Source organism: Mchenga conophoros, linkage group LG5 (assembly GCF_057382185.1).
Source record: "Mchenga conophoros isolate Kocher_MC1m ecotype Shallow Benthic linkage group LG5, M_conophoros_male_GT1.1, whole genome shotgun sequence".
NCBI lineage: Eukaryota > Metazoa > Chordata > Actinopteri > Cichliformes > Cichlidae > Mchenga > Mchenga conophoros.
Window position 1 is genome coordinate 8,011,852 of NC_140530.1, and position 20,152 is coordinate 8,032,003.

At 40.4% G+C, this 20,152-nt stretch overlaps 1 long non-coding RNA gene across 1 annotated transcript; it reads left to right on the top strand.

Annotated features, from left to right (window-relative positions):
• Positions 1–419: 419 nt before the first annotated feature.
• Positions 420–18,359, top strand: LOC146573711 (uncharacterized). Its single transcript, XR_014892416.1, has 3 exons — positions 420–739; positions 2,120–2,654; positions 13,914–18,359. It is a non-coding gene; the product is annotated as an uncharacterized LOC146573711 (long non-coding RNA).
• Positions 18,360–20,152: the final 1,793 nt, after the last annotated feature.

Sequence of the window (20,152 nt, forward strand, 5' to 3'; positions counted from 1 at the left end):
TGGATTGAAAGGATGTTTCATCCTAAAGTAACAGCTCTGTGTAGCATGAAGGGGGAGTGCGTTCACTCCCTCTACAGAGTGTTCCGGCATAGATTACACACCTCCTAGGAAAGGCCGTATCTTCTCTTGCTGATATATGGTATAGCAAACACACGTATATCTGTTTAAGTATAAGAGCCTTTTGTTCAGATGGACCGCTAGACTCCTGGCACCAGCTTTGGGGAGTCTTCACAGGGTCACATCTGGACCTCACACACACACACACACACACACACACACACACACACACACACACACACACACACAATATTCTTTGTTCAAATGTATACCTATGTAAGATGTCATATGTTAATGACCCTATGCATATTCATGTAACCACAATAAAAGGAGTGCTATGGGGAGCCTGGCTGAGAGTCTGATGGTGGCTAGGTGGTGGGACGACACTTGGCTCCAGCCAGATTTCCCTCATGCATGAGTAAACCAGCCTGCTTGTGTCTTGCTTTATAGTGTAATTATATTGTCTTCAACGTTCCAGCGGATAGGTACAAGCTACAAACCTATCATTAATTGGTCCTTCGATGCCGGAGCCCTGGGATCGCATTCACCGAGGGGGGGGGAGAGGCACGCTGAAAGACTGACGTCAGCCAGGAAGTTCCTGTGGATTCGCTGTCTGTCCTTTCTCCTCGATGAATGACGATCGGCGGGATTCGAGGCTACATTACACGCTAAGCAACACCGAGTAAGTTTAAGTCTTTGCCGCTGTGTGCAGCAAAGCACGCGGTCACTGTGTGAGACTGCGTTGTAAGTCTTTGCCGCTGTGTGCAGCAAAGCACGCGGTCACTGTGTGAGGTTGCGTTGTAAGTCTTTGCCGCTGTGTGCAGCAAAGCACGCATCCACTGTGTGAGGTTGCGTTGAAAGTCTTTATCACTGTGTGCGATAAAGCGCGTGATCACTGCTATGTAAGTCTTTGCCACTGTGTGCGGCAGAGCACGTGGTCACTGTGTGAGACTGCGTTGAGACAATAGGCCTAATTTTTGTTGGTTGTGAGTGAGGATATTTGTTGTTGTTGTTGTTGTGTGAGTGTGTGCGGAGTAGAACACGTGGTCTGCGACACCGACTGTTGTTGTTATCATGGTTTCCTAAGCAGCCAGGAGTGTGTGGAAAAGGCCAGCCCACATCAGCAGCTGTGCTCTGGTGGGTGGCTTTCCCCCCACCCCTTGCTGACACAAAATGTTAACTCTTTAGCTTGCCCTGTTCGACAACAGCCTGTGTGCCAAACCATTGAGGTGGATAGTTGTTAAAAGTAACCTACATTAAGCTTGTGGTTGCTCAAATTCAGTACAATGACATGTGAGGTGAAGTGATATAGGTAAATATTTAAACTCATGAAGTGCATAGAGGCACTTGACCTGTGTGGAAGACTGTCGTCTTATTATGAGCCATTGTTGAGATATAGAGCACATCTGTGAAAACAATTAATATGCTGCAACTACTGTGTGATGTAGTGTTGCAGTTTTGTTTTTGTTTTTTGAGCTGATGAGCAAGCTACACATTATCAGATCAAGAGCTGTCTGAGAACTACTCAAAGAGAGGGAAACAGAGAGTGTGCAGCGTTTCCATGAGCAGTTTTTCTGCACCTTGACTAGTGTGTGTGTAGCATCAGCATCATGTTTTTGTTTATTTGTTTTGTTGGATTAAAAATAATTAAATAAACTGGTGATCATGCCTATGGATCACCATGGCACATATCTCCAGCCATATGATTTATTTATGCAGATGAAAAAGTGAGTGTGAATGTGTCTGACATCACAGTGTTTTTGTGCACTGTGCAAAAGTAATTGCCTTTGATTGTGAGTGAGAGCAGTGATTTTGCGGATCACAAGCTATTGTAAAGGAAAAAAAAAAAAGAGTGAAAAAGAGACAAATTACATTGTAGACGAAGAAAAATAATCATAGGAAAAAGGTTTTGTGTTGATCAGCCAAAAAACAACTACAATGTCATTTTCTGCTTTAAGAAAGGATTGTTCACACAAACACGGACAGAGAGAGAGAGAGAGAGAGAGATGTGTGTTGATTAAGCAGTGATGATAATGAACATGTCTTACTTTGTCACTTTCAGGTGAAAAGCAGACCTGTATCAATTTTCCACATGCAGCGGTCGGACGGAAGAAATTTATAGTTAAACATCATTGGAAACATGCAGGCCAAGTTCTGGCTGACTTATATACAGCGCAATGTGTTTCTCAACCTCACAAACTCACAAGCAAGCTCACTCCTCCCTGAAGAATGCAGCTCCAAAGCAATAACATGGCAGATAAAGAGACAGCATCAAGTCCTGAGCAAAAAGTCTCAGCAAGCAGCAGCAATGTGGACAAACAGCATCAGAGAAGAGCAAACCCATCATCCTGACTGATCGGATGAATGGCACTGTGTTTACAACAAGCTGCAACTTCACTATGCATGTGAAGAAAACTTTTGAGGAGAACTGAGGAGACTGTTGGAGTTTGACATTTGCCACCTGTGGAGTAAAATGGCAAGAAGAGACAGTGGAACACAGGACAAAGCTGAAGGAGAACTGCCGGCTGGGGACTGTTGCAAGTGGGAGAGGACAAAAGAGTGAGAGGACAACAGAGTGAGATGACAACAGAGTGAGAGTAAGTGGAAACACAGAGGAATGCTGTTATTAAATGTGGGAAATCAAAATTTGGGTTAGCAAATCTGGGGAAAAGAAAACTGACTGCTTAAGTTGGAAAATTGTGAAGGAGTCTGAAACAAATAGAAACATACAAAATCACACAAACAAGCAGAACATGAATTAACTTTACTAACAATTCCAAACACAAAATGACTCATGAAGACTCATAGCACATTAGTTAAGAAATGATCAAATAATAGCAGAGAAGTGTGTAGGAAAGGCAGCTTTAAGAACATGCTCTGCTGGATATGCAGCTCCACAGACATGCATTAGACCTGTCTAATTACACAAACCTGCAATGAAAATTAGTTTGTTATCTTTCATCAGTGTTAAAATAGTGTCAATTTAGCAGACACTTGTTATCAAATACTGAATTTATCCTAAAAAAAATTGACTCTCCAAGTTGCAGGACAACAATTTAACCTTTGTGGGAAAAAAAAAAAAAAATCCTGGTTTGATGAATCAGTGATCAGGCAATAAATTTAGTGTTAAAATGGTAAATTGGGAGAAGCTTCCTGCTTGATTGATGCAGCAAGTAATTTACTGTATGAGGGAAATTGTCTTTTGTGATACTATTTTGAACATGCTTTCCTGTTGTCCTGTCAACTTAGTGGGTTATGGCTGATATGCAAATTAGTTGATCGGTTTTAGATTAATGAAAGGTGACTGAATTCTAGCACGAGTGGATGAGATGTGTTTGAGTGGAAACTCTAAAACACTGAGTTCCCTGCTTTGATGTGCGAGTGAATTCTGTATCTAGATATACAACTCTGAATACGTCAGAACAAACGTCTTTTGTGAAGTGCATGACAGCATGTCACATGTTTTATGATGAAGGGAAAAAGGAAAATTGAATAAAATAGATCTGTGGCCTAAATGAGTGAAGAGCACAGACCTGGTGATTAAACTCATAAGTTAATAAGACATTAGACTGTTGTGTGTTGTGCAGCTGATGGTTGGTTTGGAGTGAATCTAGCTGATGATTCTTCTCCTGTTGTGAAGTTGATGAGGAGCTTGTGTCATGACTTAACAAGGCCTTTTTATTTTGATACTTTCACAGTGCACTGAAAGTTTCGTTTGTAATTTGTTATTTTTCATTTTTTATCTTTTGAACAGGCACTGATTTTGTTTGCTTATTTCTTTTCTTTAAGCAGATCTGCACGTCGGGAATTGAAAGTGCTATACGACCGATCGAGAAAGCCACTTATTTGGGACAATTATGTCCCAGCCTAAAAAAAAAGGATTCAGCGAGCATTACAGTTCTTCATGTGGTTTGCTCACATGATTTATACCAGGACACCTGGTTGATGTTTTTCCTACTACAGGATTTTTGGGTTTATGTGTGAGGAAAACTGTGTTTACAGGTTATGAGTGGTGATGCTGTTACACTGTGTTTTGGGAAAATGTGACGTTACTTTGATGGTTGATTTTATGGTGTTTTTATGGCACCTCTGGAACCTGTTGACCTGTGTCTGACCTCCATCTGACCACAGTCAATGTGTATTGCTAATGTTTGTTTCTTTGAGAATGCTGTGGAAGATTCAGCTGAAACGGACAAGTGACATGAGTAAAACAAATAAGAGATTACGGTATTTATGGAATAGTTTATTATGGGCTCTTTGCTGGCCACTTTGAGCCCATAATAATAATATGTGAGTGGAGTGACTTTGCTTAAGAGAAGTCACCGATTACATTAATGTTAACTGAGCACATGGGATGATCCATGTTTGAGGCGAATTATGGTAATAATAGTGATTTAATGATTTGAGAAAACCTGCACATGACACTTGTCTTGCCCGTGCTGAATGCTTATTACTCTTTTGATATAATTGTTTATACGTGTGAAGTTTGATTTTATTTCCAGATCTTGTGTATGCAGGCTCCTGGTGGAGCCAGTTTTTAAGACAGGGATCCAGGTTTGGTGAGTTGACGCATGAGAGTGTCCATGCGTCAAGAGGTGGGGTCCAGAATTAACATTAAACAATGTTTACTATTATTGTTGCAGTGATTTGTGTGATTAGCCGTTTATTTACAAGTATTAAACCTATGCAAGTGGTGCATCCATGTTCAGATGAGGCTTTGATGGCCTATAAGTGAAGTTCACTGAACTAAAGAATGTGGTTTGATGATTGTTGACATGCTCTCCAAATAGAAGTTTTTCTGAAATACAGGTGCAGCAGTGAGAAGCAAGAAACATTCCAGGCATAGCCCAGGCAGTGGTTGAGGTCAAAGGTCAAGCTGGTTGGGGCCCATCATGAGATCAGACCTTGGAGCCACTGCAAAGAGGTCGAGGTCCCAGGAAACCCCAGCACCCCCAAGACAGCACAATAGAGAAATCTCACACTTGGTTGTTTCAGTGGTGAGGGGGGAGTGCTGATTGAGCCCCCGTAGGGTAAGCTCGCACTTCAACCTCCAGCCTCTGATCAACTCTAAGGCAACCAAGTGCGAGGCGTGACGGCTGAATCAGCTGAACCAGGAGGAAGGCAGAGAAGCTGAGTGTTTTGAGACAGATCCAGCAGGCCCAAAATCAGGACTATGCGTGACGAAAAGGAGTGCCTGAGAGGATCGTCCACAAGATGGGAGCTGAGGCCAGGAGAGAGGCTTCAGGAGGATCAGAGATCATCTTCAGCACAGCAGACATCACACAGAGAGCTGTGCTACTGAGCTTCCAGGAGATTTTAAATAAAATGAAAGATTCAATATTGACGCTGAGGAAGACAGCTAAGGTGTACGACGTGCTCTGCCTTAAACCTTCAGCAGCGTTGGAACATGAAAACTCGAGGGATGAGGAGCGTGCCAAGCTCCATCGACAGCGCAGAAGGAGGTCGAGGATGACATCATGATTCTGTGAAAGCACAGGAACCAGAAGCTATGGTGGTGATGACAGCAGTTTCCTATGAACATCACCTAATGCGGTGCCACTATACTGTACATACGATGACACTCTGAAGGCTGCTGGGATCATAACAGCAGTAAGACAACTGAACCCTGCACCGTTTTCACAGAGGTGTTTCTCTGCAGAGCGTGGACAATGAAGGAGTCATAAATATCCCCCTCACAGGACGAAGGCCTGAAGTGAGGTAATGGGAGGCCATAAAACTAGAGTGCTGAGAGGTCTGCAGCTCTGGAAATAGCTGAGACCCATGTTGACAAACAACAAAACCAACTGGTATGTTTGAATGTTTATTCTACATACATTTGGACTCTGGTCCTATGGACAATGATGGAAACATCTGGAAGAGACATTCATGACGCCCTGCAGAGCTCAAACCACCCTGCAGAGAGACATGTGATGTGCACACCCGCAGGAAGCATCACCAAGCTGAGATGTTTTTGAAAATGTTACTTTCTTATTTTCACTATTAAATTAACAATTTCTTTGTTTGCTTGTAGGATGCAGTTTGCCATGAGATGAGATCAATGAGGAATGAGATAACTGCTAATACATTTGTTAAACTGTGTATTTTTTCAGTAATTTAGGGTGATTTGACATATGCTGAATATAACAATGTTTGCATTGAAACTGTCAGACATGAGGTATTCATAACTGGGAACTTTTCAAGCATAAAGGTCAAAAAGGGGGGAAATGTTAGATTTGTATTGTTGATTGTCATTTATGCTTAGAAATATTTACTCATATATGCTTAGAAGTGTATATAATCATTGGTGGATTGAAAGGATGTTTCATCCTAAAGTAACAGCTCTGTGTAGCATGAAGGGGGAGTGCGTTCACTCCCTCTACAGAGTGTTCCGGCATAGATTACACACCTCCTAGGAAAGGCCGTATCTTCTCTTGCTGATATATGGTTTAGCAAACACACGTATATCTGTTTAAGTATAAGAGCCTTTTGTTCAGATGGACCGCTAGACTCCTGGCACCAGCTTTGGGGAGTCTTCACAGGGTCACATCTGGACCTCACACACACACACACACACACACACACACACACACACACACACACACACACACAGTATACCTATGTAAGATGCCATATGTTAATGACCATATGCATATTCATGTAACCACAATAAAAGGAGTGCTATGGGGAGCCTGGCTGAGAGTCTGATGGAGGCTAGGTGGTGGGACGACACTTGGCTCCAGCCAGATTTCCCTCATGCATGAGTAAACCAGCCTGCTTGTGTCTTGCTTTGCAGTGTAATTATATTGTCTTCAACGTTCCAGCGGATAGGTACAAGCTACAAACCTATCAGTTATTCTATAAAATTTTATAGTGCAGAAGGTTCAGCTTGGAAAAAGGGTTAAATATGGCAAAAATAAGTTTCAAAAATGAGAAACAAAGAGTAACTTAACTTAGTTTTGTTAATAAAATCCATACCTCATAGCCAAGGGTTAGAGAGGGCTGGAATGATCTGGAATAGTGCTCCAGCACATTTGGTTGATGAGTAATTAAATCTGATAGGCTGGTTAATACAAATTACTGTTGCATGATTTAATTTTTTCATGTGCTGAAGCATAGCATTGCTTAGAGTTACAACACAAGGTTAACTGCTTAGTAATAAGGCAAGGCAAGGCAAGGCAAGGCAAGTTTATTTGTATAGCACAATTCAACAACAAGGTGATTCAAAGTGCTTTACAGAGACATTAGAAACAAGAACAAATAAAAAGCATGATTTAAAATTGATTAAAACAAGCAAATAAACTAACTAACTAATTAACAAACAAACAAACAAACAAACAAACAAAACAGTATATAAAATCAAAACAGATCAAATCAGAACAGTAGATAAAATCAGTAGTTAAATGTAAGTTTTGAAATTTAAGCTTAAAGTGTGGATTTGGTGCTTTATTCAAATGCAGCTGAGAACAGGTGAGTCTTCAACCTGGATTTAAATAAACTGAGTGTTTCAGCTGATCTGAGGCTTTCTGGGAGTTTGTTCCAGATATAAGGAGCATAAAAGCTGAATGCAGCTTCTCCGTGTCTGGTTCTGACTCTGGGAACTGATAAAAGACCGGATCCAGATGACCTGAGGGATCTGGATGGTTCATACTGGGTCAGGAGGTCATTGATGTATTTTGGTCCTAAACCATTCAGAGCTTTATAGGCCAGCATCAGAACTTTAAAGTCTATCCTCTGACGGACAGGCAGCCAGTGTAAGGACCTCAGAGCTGGACTGATGTGGTCCACTTTTTTGGTCTTAGTGAGGACTCGAGCAGCAGAGTTCTGAATGAGCTGTAGTTGTCTGACTGATTTTTTAGAATAAGAAAACAAGTACACCCCATGGCATTCTTACAGCCTTAACACATCCTTGTTCTTCTCATTCCTGCGATGCGTTCACATGTAACATTTCCAGATGTAAAAGTCAAGGTCGCTTTACTTAAGGATCTACATAGCGCTACAGAAGAGGGGAAAGCATGAGTGAAGTCAGGCTTTTAGTGGCAGGTCATTTCAAAATCTGCTTTTTAAACGGCTCAACAAATAACAGAACTGTTTCTGAGCCGTTTGTCACAGTTTGGTTTACCAGTTAAAGTAGGTGCGCTGTATGTAGAGAAAATGTTCCCATCTCTCAGAGATGCCAGAAAGACAAGACAAAGGTGTACAATGTGAGATTACTTTCAAAGGTAAGGGCTTCTCAACGAGCGACATTCATAAACTGGAAATCTAAAGCTTACATAATGTTCTGATTCATTTTAAAGTTTTAAATTCAAAATTTAAATCAGACATTTGATCCTTGTGTGTTTATGTTTTATTGTGAAACTTTCTTGCTAAACAAATTGAAATATACTAACTTTTTGTCATTCAAAGGTTGCAGTTTAGAGCAGGCTAAAGTTTGCATTACTGCACTATGTTGGATTAGTGCAGAAGAGGTTGTTGTTTCTTGTAACGTTACATCAAGGGCAGCAGACATGATTTTACATTAGTGCACAAACAGAGAAAGACCCCGGCCTGATGGTGGAATTGAACTCAGAACCTTCTTGCTGTGAGGCAACAGTGCTAAAACTCTGGAGCTCAGAAAACAAGTTATTATGAGCAGTGATGGGAATAACGGCGTTACAAGTAATGGCCGTTACCGTCACTAGCAAGAAAGTGCAGTGCGGTCGCGTTACTATTTTTCAACAAACAGACAGTTGAAGCTGTGTTCAGCTTACCGCACCTTATATCAGTTGCTGTAAGTAATCTGGGCGCTACAACTTTTAGCAGCTGCGCGCCCCCTTTATGGCAATCACTTTTTGGCACAACACCTGGAGCTAGGGGGCAAAACAATCGTATGAGTGCTGCTGTTTGGCTGAGGAAGAATAAAGTAGTCGTGGTAAGCCAATCACATGACCACTTTAAGATGACAAAGCAACAATGTGATATATACCAGTTTTTCGTCACGTTTACTGTCTAATGACAGCGCTAGCAAGCACTCTCTGCTTATGACCAAACAAAAAACAGCCCTTTCATGTTGGTGGAAAAATGCACCATGTCGACCAATCAAAAATGATAAGCCAACATGACATTTGGTTGTTTAGGAAGAGGTGGCAGTTTTAGGCGTGACCTCGAGAGAGACAGAGAAAGAAAGACAGCAGAAAAAGAGAGAGAGCGAGTTTTGAGATGTGAGAGATTTGTGACGTTTAGCGTGTTTGGAGTGTGTAGTTAATGTGTTGTCTTGTGTTGTTAGTGTGTAGTGTTGTGGATAGTTTTGTGTTGTGTGTCAGAACAATGAGGCTACTGCTGTCTCCAGGTAGAAACAGGAGTGATACACCTGCTGCTGTCAGACCTGCAGGTATCAGGCTGTGATGTTTCCTTTATAGTGGACAGAAATTATTTTTTTGGAGTGGCACAAATAATTTGTGTGGCATCTTACTGAATGCAGAACAGCTGATTGTTCTGTAAATAGTTTGAAATGGTTATTTCTAAAAAAGGTAAATGGCTGTAAATAACTTTGTTGTTTGCAAAACTTGTGCATTGGATTTTAAAATTGACAATTGCATTTAACTGCATTTAAAGTTATGAAAGTTATGAAATATGAAATATGATTCAATAAACATGTTTGTGGTTGTTACAGAAATAACTTTTTCTACTTGGATTTTATGTTTTTTGTCTGATTTTAGATGAATTGTGTTAATACAGTATGTCAAAATGAAAACATAACTGCAAATTCAGGCACGTGAGGTTGTGCTGAAAAGGATGATACCAAACAAGGCAAAGTAAATCGATTTTAAAGGTTAAATGTAGAGGAAACATCAAAAGTAGTGAAAAATGGCCAATTATACCCTGGACCCCAGAGGGTTAAACACTTCACACAATAGTTACTTTTCAAGTAACTAATTGTGTGGATGCTTTAAGCATCCACACTATTGAGTTCCTTCTTGGTGTTTCCGTACACTTTTCGCCGTGGATCTACTTCCACAATTTTCAGCCGATTTTCACCGTTCAAATTTTAAACTATTCTGCTATTTCTGCTAATAACGGCTATGTCTTTTGGTATTTTTCACTATTATACTTTTTAAAATATTAAGCTTTTTTCCTTTAATTTGAAATGAATGGGAAACTTTGCAATTCTGCTAAAATTAGCTTGTTTTTGAAACTTAACTACTTCCTCATATTTTCACGTAGAACAACCATTCAAACTTTAAAATGTTCTCAAATTATTGGGCTATTCAGGTATAAATCAGCTTTTTCAAATCTTTTACCGTTTTACTTTTATGCTTCTTAAAGTTTTGAGTTGCAAAATTGTGATTTCTCACAAAATACATGCGTTGTTATTGTTGCCACTGAAGGTTTCGCAGTCTTCTCTTCATGTCCGAACAACTTCTTGCTACTTGCTCAAATTTCACTCAACTTCCACAAATTATACATCAAAACGTAGGTATTTTTACTGGCTTTCTGAAAATGTCACTATCGTTGTTGTGGAATTTATAGAATTTTGGCAAATCTCCTCAGACCAACAGAAAGTCGGAAAACTCTCCATAGAAAGTCAATGGAGAGTTTGTTCAAAATCACCGCTTGATTTCTGTAATGAGAGGCATTTTCGAATTGTCATATCTCCTTAATCTCCTTTGTGCTAAACCAGAGTATTTGTGCTGAAACACAGTATTTCTGCCAAATGATAGTATTTCTGCCAAATGATAGTATTTGTGCTAAACCATAGTATTAATTTAAAATGACAATATTCATAGTTCATCACAGTGTCTCTGGTAAATCACAGTATTTCTGCTATGTTGTACTATTTTTCTAAATCATAGTGTTTCCGTAATGTTTAAGTATTTTTGGCTAAATATATTCTTTCTGTTATCTTATACTATTTTTCCTAAATTCTTGTATTTTTGAGAAGTTATCATGTTTCTGGTAAGTTACAATATTTCTGCTAAGTTCTGCTATGCTATTGTATTTCTGCCAAGTATTATGTTTCCTCTAAGATGTTGCAGTTCTGCTAAGTTATTCCATTTTAGCAAAGTTCCTTTGCTTCTGCAAAGTTTTTACAATTTCTGCAACTTTTCAGCTAGTTTTTGCATACAGCTTCAGCTTTAAAGCATCCACACTGCATTTTCGCAGGAAATGCAAATTTTTCTAGTTACTTTTAGAATCTTACAACTACAACGTTACAACTACATATCCATCCCTGACACAACACAAAAAAAAAAAAAAACAACATATGGTGTTTCTGTAACAGAGTGTGAAGATGAAGAAAGTTTTTCTCCTGATCAATTCAGCGAGTGTGAGAGTGTCTGACGTCATGGTGTGTGTGAGAAAGGTATCCAGCTGGGGCAGACGTGATTCTGTAGGTCACCTGCCCAGTGGACAAAAAGAAATAAAATAGTTGTGTGGATGAATGATAGCACGAAGAGTGTTTGGTGTTTCTCAGTCTGAAACAGCTGTAATGCTATTTTCTGTTTTGGAGAAAAGTACAGTTAAAGAAAAAAAAACAGAGAGAGATGTGTGTTGTTTTAAGCAGTGATGAGAATAATGGAAGTGTGATGAGAGATGAACACAAAAACATACTGAAAATGCATTAACCATACTAACCCTACATGCATATACACATAAATGATACTCATGAAGACCAGACAGCATCTTAAGCATGAGATTCTGTTTGTCATCTTGTCCAAGTCACTAGTGAGATGAAAGTGATACATAGACTAGTGGACTGAATATTATAGGAGGACAGATGGTTGCATCATAGAGGAGAAAACAGAATGCTGATGAGAGGTCTTAAATGAGTGAGCTGATTGTGAGTTTCTGGGGTGTGAAGAAGTTTTACCATGGCACACATTTAGTTACACGAGAAGAAACTTATTATGTGCTAAGACAACAGGGTTAAGCTGTATGTTGTGTGTATGGCTGATTGGATGAATGTTTGAGATTAAACTGGCTATTGATTTGTCTTTTATTATTAAAGTTGAACCTGCCAATTGGGTTGTTACGATTTATCCCCCTGGCATGAAGAACACGTGTCATGACTTAAACAAGGCCTTTCTTTTCTTTGATTTCCTTTATTTTCTTTCTTTTATTTTGTTACTTTCATGGTGCACTGAAAGTTTTGTTTGATGATCTCTGTTGAGCAGATCTGCACGATTAGAATCGAAGCGTCGTCGAGAAAACTGTTGCGAGGAAATCCAGTCTAAATTATTTTTCTTTTTGAAATGATGTTGTTTTGCTGAGCGTGGAAACGAATGCGACGATAATTTCCACAATTAGCAAAAGAAGGAATCACTGAGTGAATGAGTGAGAATTTTAAAATAAATGGGGAACTGACTGACTGACAAAAGCTGACAAGACTGACTGACTTAACACCATTGTGTGAAGTCAACCCCCACCTGACAAAGGTGTGGATGTATCTCTGTGTGTGTCTCTGTTGCAGGAGCAGAAGGAGACCACAGGATTCCTCCTGTGGGTCACATGACTATGTGAACTCTGAAAATTTAACCTTTTTAGTTTAAATTCTCTGTCTGTGAATTTACCATGTGTGTGTTATTCATAGGCTTGTGTTGCTCACAGAGATAACTGTGACAAAGTATGCATATGCCTGCACAAGCGCTAATATTTGCATTTTCTTTTTTTACAGCATGCCAGTTCTTCATGTGAATTGATGATGCGATTTATACCAGGACAACTGGTTGATGTTCTTTCCCACTACAGGATTTCTGGGTTTATATGTGAATGACATTCTTTCCACGGCTAGGGTTGGCTAACTTTATGGTGTTTTTATGGCACCTCTGGAACCTGTTGACCTGTGTCTGACCTCCGTCTGACCACAGTCAATGTGTATTGCTAATGTTTGTTTCTCTGCGAATGCTGTGGAGGATTCGGCAGAAGCGGACAAGTGACATGAGTAAAACAAATAAGAGATTACGGTGTTTATGGAATAGTTTATTATGGGCTCATTTGCTGGCCACTTTTGGACCCATAGTAATATATGAGTGGAGTGGCTTTGCTTAAGAGAAGTCACCGATTACATTAATGTTAACTGAGCACATGGGATGCTCCATGTTTGAGGCGAATTATGGTAATAATAGTGATTTAATGATTTGAGAAAACCTGCACATGACACTTGTCTTGCTGATGCTGAATGCTTGTTACCCTTGTGATATACTTGTTTATACGTGTGAAGTTTGATTTTATTTCCAGATCTTGAGTATGCAGGCTCCTGGTGGAGCCAGTTTTTAAGGCAGGGATCCAGGTTTGGTGAGTTGACGCATGAGAGTGTCCATGCGTCAAGAGGTGGGGTCCAGAAGTAACATTAAACAATGTTTACTATTATTGTTGCAGTGATTTGTGTGATTAGCTGTTTATTTACAAGTATTAAACCTATGCAAGTGGTGCATCCATGTTCAGATGAGGCTTTGATGGCCTATAAGTGAAGTTCACTGATTACAATGTGGAATAACGTTGAGATGTTAAATAATTTGGAACAAATTATGGGGAAAAATAGGAGTTTAATGAGTTTAGAATAAACCTGCAATGATACTTGTCTCTGTGATGCTGAATACTTTATTACTCTTATGATCTATAGTTGGTTGCAAATGTGAAGTTGTTTTAAATTTAAGACTTTGTCTTCTGTGATACAGGAACTGGGAGTTAAACAAGCTGAACATTTAAGTGCTGATTAATGTTTTACACAGGGTTACAGCTTGGAGTGAAGCTGCTCCAAGGGACAAACCCTGGAGATTGTTTTAGGGAGACAGTGCGACACTCTTGTACATGTCTCATTGGGGAGTTGACACATGGCGAAAGCCGTGTGGCGAGAGGAGTGTCATTTTTTCAATTTGTAGATGTCGTGAGGTGCCATGACGAGAAGGAGTGGCTGAGAGGATCGCCCACAAAATGGAACCTGAGGGAGCGTGCCAAGCTCCAAAAAGTGACAGTGCAGAGGAGGTCCAGCGATGGACTTGTGGTTCTGTGAACAGCACAAATGCAAGGTGACTGTAAAATAACTAACAGCACTTTTTCCACAAGTGAAGCCAGTAGCTTACTATCCTAAAAGATTAGCTCTAGTTGCTCGTGCTTTACCTCCATGCGTGAGATCAGTATGTGCAGCAGCTTAAGCTGTACAATGTTTCAGGAAATAGTTTATTTCACCTTTTGACATTGTTAGTTCCACACGAGGTAGATGTTTACTACTGCAGACTAAACTTACATTTCTGTCACCTACAAGACACTTGTCTTTCATGTTACTGTTACTCTCACAACCACACATATTACCATAAAGTGGTGCACAATTCTGAATCTGTCCAACCCTTTTTGCCAACGGAGGAGGGCACTTCTCATGAGTGTAGAGAGCGCGAGGAGAAGAAGTGTAAGCTGAGGAATGACTTAATAGATGTGCCACTCGTTGAGGGAAAGGTTTGGTTTGTTGATGATTTGAGTTTTACAACAGCAGAGGGACAGACTAGAACGGGTTTTACTGTAGCCGACAGTGAGAGAGAGTTATCTATGCAGGACAACTAGCATGTTTCATATTTGCTTGAGCAGCAGAGATGCTAGCCTTAACGGAAACGTGTAAAGCTGTAGAGAGACAATATACACTGGTAGGCAGTATGCATTTGCTACTGTACATTTCTTTGTAGTGCAGTGAGTGAGACGAGGTGTGACAACCTCTACAGGGAAACCTGCAGAACACACCAAACTCTTGCAAAATCTGCTGGAGGCAGCGTTATTAACCCGTGGAATTGCCGTTTGTAAATGTGCAGCACACATGTGAGGGAAAGATCCAGTTGCATTAGGGAAAGTTTTTGCAGATAAGATCACAAGAGAAGCAGCTGTAGTTAAACATGGTGTTAACCTTTTATCAGTACAACATCAGCAGACATGCAGGCCCACTCACCTACAGCAGGAAAACAGTTGTGACTTACAGAGGGAGCAAGCTTGCAGGATGATGTTTTTATCTGTGTGATAAACCAGTACTGCCTAATAATTTGTATAAGACTGCTGCTATTTTGAGCCATTGGCTATACCATGTCTCAAACAGGAGGGAGATGAGCAGTCGTTATACTCACTCTAGGATTATTAAATACTTAAAAAAAAAAAAAACTTTTGTAGGCAGTAAAGTTAAGATTTAGGAAGACAGGCAGGACATGGTTAGACTATAAAGAATAAGTACATGAGGATTACTCCAGCAGAGAATGGTCTGACTCTTTGAGATTGCATATGTTAGAGCATTTAGAGTTCTAGTCTTCTGTAGTGATGATAGAAAAGCAGAAGAGAGAGCATATTAGCTGCTTGAAATGTTTAAAAGTAAAGTAGTTATGAGAACAAATGATCTGCCAGATGATTCTGTTTCTTCGCAGGAGCAGAGCCCGAAGTCTGGAGATTGGATGATGATAAGGCCATGGAGAGGAAGTGCTGGTCCAGTCCATGGTGGGAAGGTCCATATCGGATGCTGCTGACGACGACCACAGCAGTGAAGATTGCTGGAAAGGAACACTTGGATATATCAAGCGCACTGCAAGAAGGTGACACACATCCAGGCCAGCTCGGAGTAAGTGGCAGGAAGACCGGGAACAAAGGGGGGGGAAAGCCTCCAGGGCCCCTCGTCTCAATCCGGTGAAGAAACCAACTGAGCCACAGGTACTCATCAGAATGGCTGGGAATGTGCTGTGCATCTTCTTGTGCCTGTGGACCCTGAGTGGGATGACAGGGAACGCACTGGAACAGAGCAAACTACACCAAGTGCCGCATGGGTTTTCAACAACTACTGGTGGCAGTTTAAGAACACGACCGCTCACATAAACAACGAGACCAATGGTTATGCTTGTGATGCCACTGGCTACACATTCTTCTGGACTGTGGCCCTATAGCATCACTGAGAGCGAGACAGTTTGTTTGGTTGCTTTAGCAACACATCCAGGAACACTGCCAACTTTTCAACTGCTCTGAACCTGAATGGAAGGTTGATTCACCAGTAGCTGGGAAGGTGAACTGCTCTGGTAAGACAGACCTGCTCGTCTGACTCAAAGAATATGACTTGCTGCAGGACATTATACAGTTAAACGAACTGGAAACAGGCCAATTGCCTATGTGTATGAAGGACAATGGATTAGCCCAACCTTCCGATTACAAGGCGAACTCCCAACTCTTGAGCTACGATCGCCCACGATCGTAAATGCAGATAATTCACCAGTTGACTCTAACCCCCACAGGATGCCTACAGTGAGAAGATTTGGGGGGTTGATAGGAGTCATAAAGAAGGGTGTTGACTAGGCTGCAGCTTTGAAGTTAGCTGAGAGCCACATGGACAAACAATAAAGTCAACTGATGCGTTTAAATACCTATGTCTGTATACAGTTGGATTGTAGTGACATGATTTTTGAGAATGATGATTCTTCTTGTTTGACCTTTGACATTCAGTTGTTTACTTGAAGAAATACATAATGAATTGCACGACAGGAGTAGATCCGCCACAAGGCTGGATAGCTTGGTTACCGTCTGGTCCTTGGTGGCATCTTCTTTTGAAAATATTAATTCCTGTTTTTGAACTGTTGATACTGATTTGCTTATGTATAGGATGTAGTTTACTGTGTATGAATGAAATCTATACTGACACTGTCCAAACAAAGGGTGCATAAGTTGAAATTTAAGTATACAATGACAAAAAGGAGGGAAATGTTAAGTCTAATTGTTGAATGTTGCCATTGTGTTTCTTAAATTTGTATAGTCTTAGTTTAAGCAGTAGGATCAAAGCCATCTCTTTGATCCTGACCACCTCTCCAGCCACTCTGTGCTGGGGGAGGTTTTATTGTAGATACATCCTATCTGAAAGATCTGTTTCTTTTGATGTAAGCTTCCTGGGTTTACGACCCTTTGGTCAGCAGGAGGTCACACACACACACACACACACACACACACACACACACACACACACACACACACACACACACACACACACACACGTAACCAAACGGGGTTGCAGGGGGAGGTGTTTTGTAAACTATTGTTTGAAGTTTGTCAATAAAAGGCAGCGAGAGGAGGGCCACCAGTGTGGTCATTTCGACGTGCTGGTCACAGATGGAAGGGCCTCCCTTGCGCAAGAAATCGATCGAACACCGTTGCCTTGTTTTTCTTTCATGGGAATAAGTCCTGGATACAGCGGGGTCTGAGTTTAGACCCAACAGTCGTGCTCTTGGTCATTATTTCTTTCTGGAACAAAAATTGCACTGACCAAATTAATCATCATATCCTCTCTGAATGTGAAAATAGGGAAAAATATTGTCCACCTTGAAATTCAAACAAACTTAACATCCAGCTTTAACTGCTACCTATCATACTGTTTTCATGTTCATGTATGTTAATGTGTATATCTGCACAGTGAGGTATTTCAATTGATGTGAGCTCAGATTTACCTTGGAATAAAGTACTGTTTTTACTTTTGAGAGTAGACAATTTCTCGTAACCCAAAGAAAATATGTCAAAGCTTATACCAACTACAAATTAATGACAGACCAGAATGATTGTCAATATCTTTCTATAATATTTAGTGTTTGTGATTTGCTGTGACTTTTGCCCAAGTTTACATCCTCACACTCAGGCTTTGGCATGATGATTCTGTATATTTACTCAGTAATACATTAAATCCTATAACACATTGCTGAAAGTGTGATATCAAACAAGCTACAATCAGACAAAGGCTGCACTGATTTTAAGCTTACAGAGCCAAACAATGGGTTCAGTTGAACCCTGCGTGGTTTTCATTTGCACTTCCCTCAAAGTATTGCAATACTAAAAGCAGTGAGTCAGTGCTGAGTAAATGCATATCTTAAGGTCAGGCTGTGACTGTGTTGGATAAGTCCCACTAATAGATGCTTTGACTATTGTGGAGATATTTGAAAACATGCAGAATATGCCCAAATTGAAAGGAGGAATAAACACACAGTCAACATTTTTTCCACTTCAATGAGCCAGTAAATAAGAAATCCCTCTTAGATTCCTCCTTGTAGGCTAAATTACCTGTGTATCTGTTGGGGAAAGATCTGATCATATATTGAATATGTTGACAGGGAGTAGTATGGTCTGTAACCTGGATTTGATGTGATGGCATCAGGGCTGGACTGGGCCAAAAAATCGGCCCGGGCATTTTAACTAGAGACCAGCCCAACAGGTATTAAAGCCATAAAGCCTTTGAATGAAAACAAACACTGTGGTGACAGTGATGTACACTGTCTTGTTGGTATATGTATGATTTCTATACATTTTACGTCAGATAAAAACTTTGATTGTAAGATTCAGATAATTATTTAATAAAAACTAGATATTTTAAATGAGAATAAGAAACAAAAGTATTTCTTTGTGTCCCCCTTTCCCTGTTAATGCCCTACCTGGCCCCCTGGCAAAACTTTGCTAGACCCGCCCCTGCACAGTTACCAGCTGTCAGCTACGTAAAAAAGGATCCTGGTGTTATTTGTCTCTCAGAAACAGTTCATAACTTCCCTTCAACTCATTCATGTCACCTAAAAGCTAAACCTGTTTCTCCATCACCTGTTCAGCTCTGATGATTCAGTAAGGACATCTCCTGGTTTCATCTTCATGTTTCCCTCTCACCAGATAACCAAACTGACATCATGACCAGCAGCTTTACAGCTGTGGCTCCAGCAAACATCAGCTGATACTAGAAATTAATATTAAATAAATTCTAACAACAGCTGATCAAGCTTAAACGTGCTGCTGTTGTTTAACGTGACCTCCACTGGTTTCCTCTTTCTGGCGCAAAGCGGGCGATAAACAAACGAGAGAGAAAAGCCGATCAGCTGATCATTGATCAGTTTCATGATTGAAGTAGCAACAGGAGAGGGAGGGGAGAGAATGAGAGGAGAAGTGACAGCTGACAGCGTAAAGACACAGAATAACTCCAGCTTTGTGTCTTTTTTCATTCTAGCTGAAGTACAGGACAAACTGTGTTTCTTTTCAGCTCAATACGAAACACGTAATATTTTCTCTGAACGCGGGACGATGCCCTTTTTTACGGGACGGTTGGCAACTCTACTAACCTTATGAATAACATAAAGTTCACTATCAGTAACATCATAGCACCCACCCAGCTGTACCGAAACTCCATCAAGCTAGCTAGTACGCAGTATGAGTAGCACAACGAAAATAAACTCCACCTAAACTTGGTTTATATCTGACTCAGACTGCAGATCATAACTTCTCACCTGAAGTTCAGTTCACCTGACACTCGGACCGGCGTCCGCCTCGGGTCTCTCCTCCTCCTGCCTCCCCTTCCCTCATCCACCTGTTGCCTCTGTGGAAGCTCCGCCATAGCCACGACCAAACAACTGAGTTATTTTTACACATCGGCCGGCATCTGGCCAATCCGCCACCTTTCATTGTTTATATCGTTCCAAAAAATAAAATAAAATAAAATAATCGGATGGATGGACAATGTAGGGTTACTGGATTAATCTGTGTTGTTTAAGTCTTTCAGGATTCACTGGGAAAAATCATCATGAAACAGCCATACTTTGAGATCATTGTCATGCTGAAAAATGAAGGTGCAACAATGGTGGGGTTGCAGGGTGGACAAGAATCTTAACGATTAATTAAAAAATAATTGAACCTGAACCTGCAGCAAAAGATGGTCAAAACTGTGCCCTCTTACTTTGGCAGTTTTGCTTCCACCACGATAAAATCACATTTCCTGCACAGCTCTTCCTCAGTGTACTTCAAGACCAGTTTCCCACAAGAAAATAACCTCCGACAAGAAAGCCTAATTTCTGCTGTTCAATAGACCAGGCCAAGAGTCAATAGTCAAATAATTAGGAATTAAATATTTACAAGGTTTCGAGGGTTCCTTGACAGTAGATAACTAAGATAAATGACCATAATTATAATATTTCTGACTGAGGCAAAATTGAGTTGAATTCAGTTGGAAACAGAGAGGGGCAGTAACGCGTTACTGTAACAAGTAAAGTAAGGGATTACTATTGCAAAAACGGTAATTACATTACCGTTACTTTCCCATAGGAACGCTGTGTTACTAAAACCGTGATTTTTTTGCGAGAATGTCTCATGACAATGA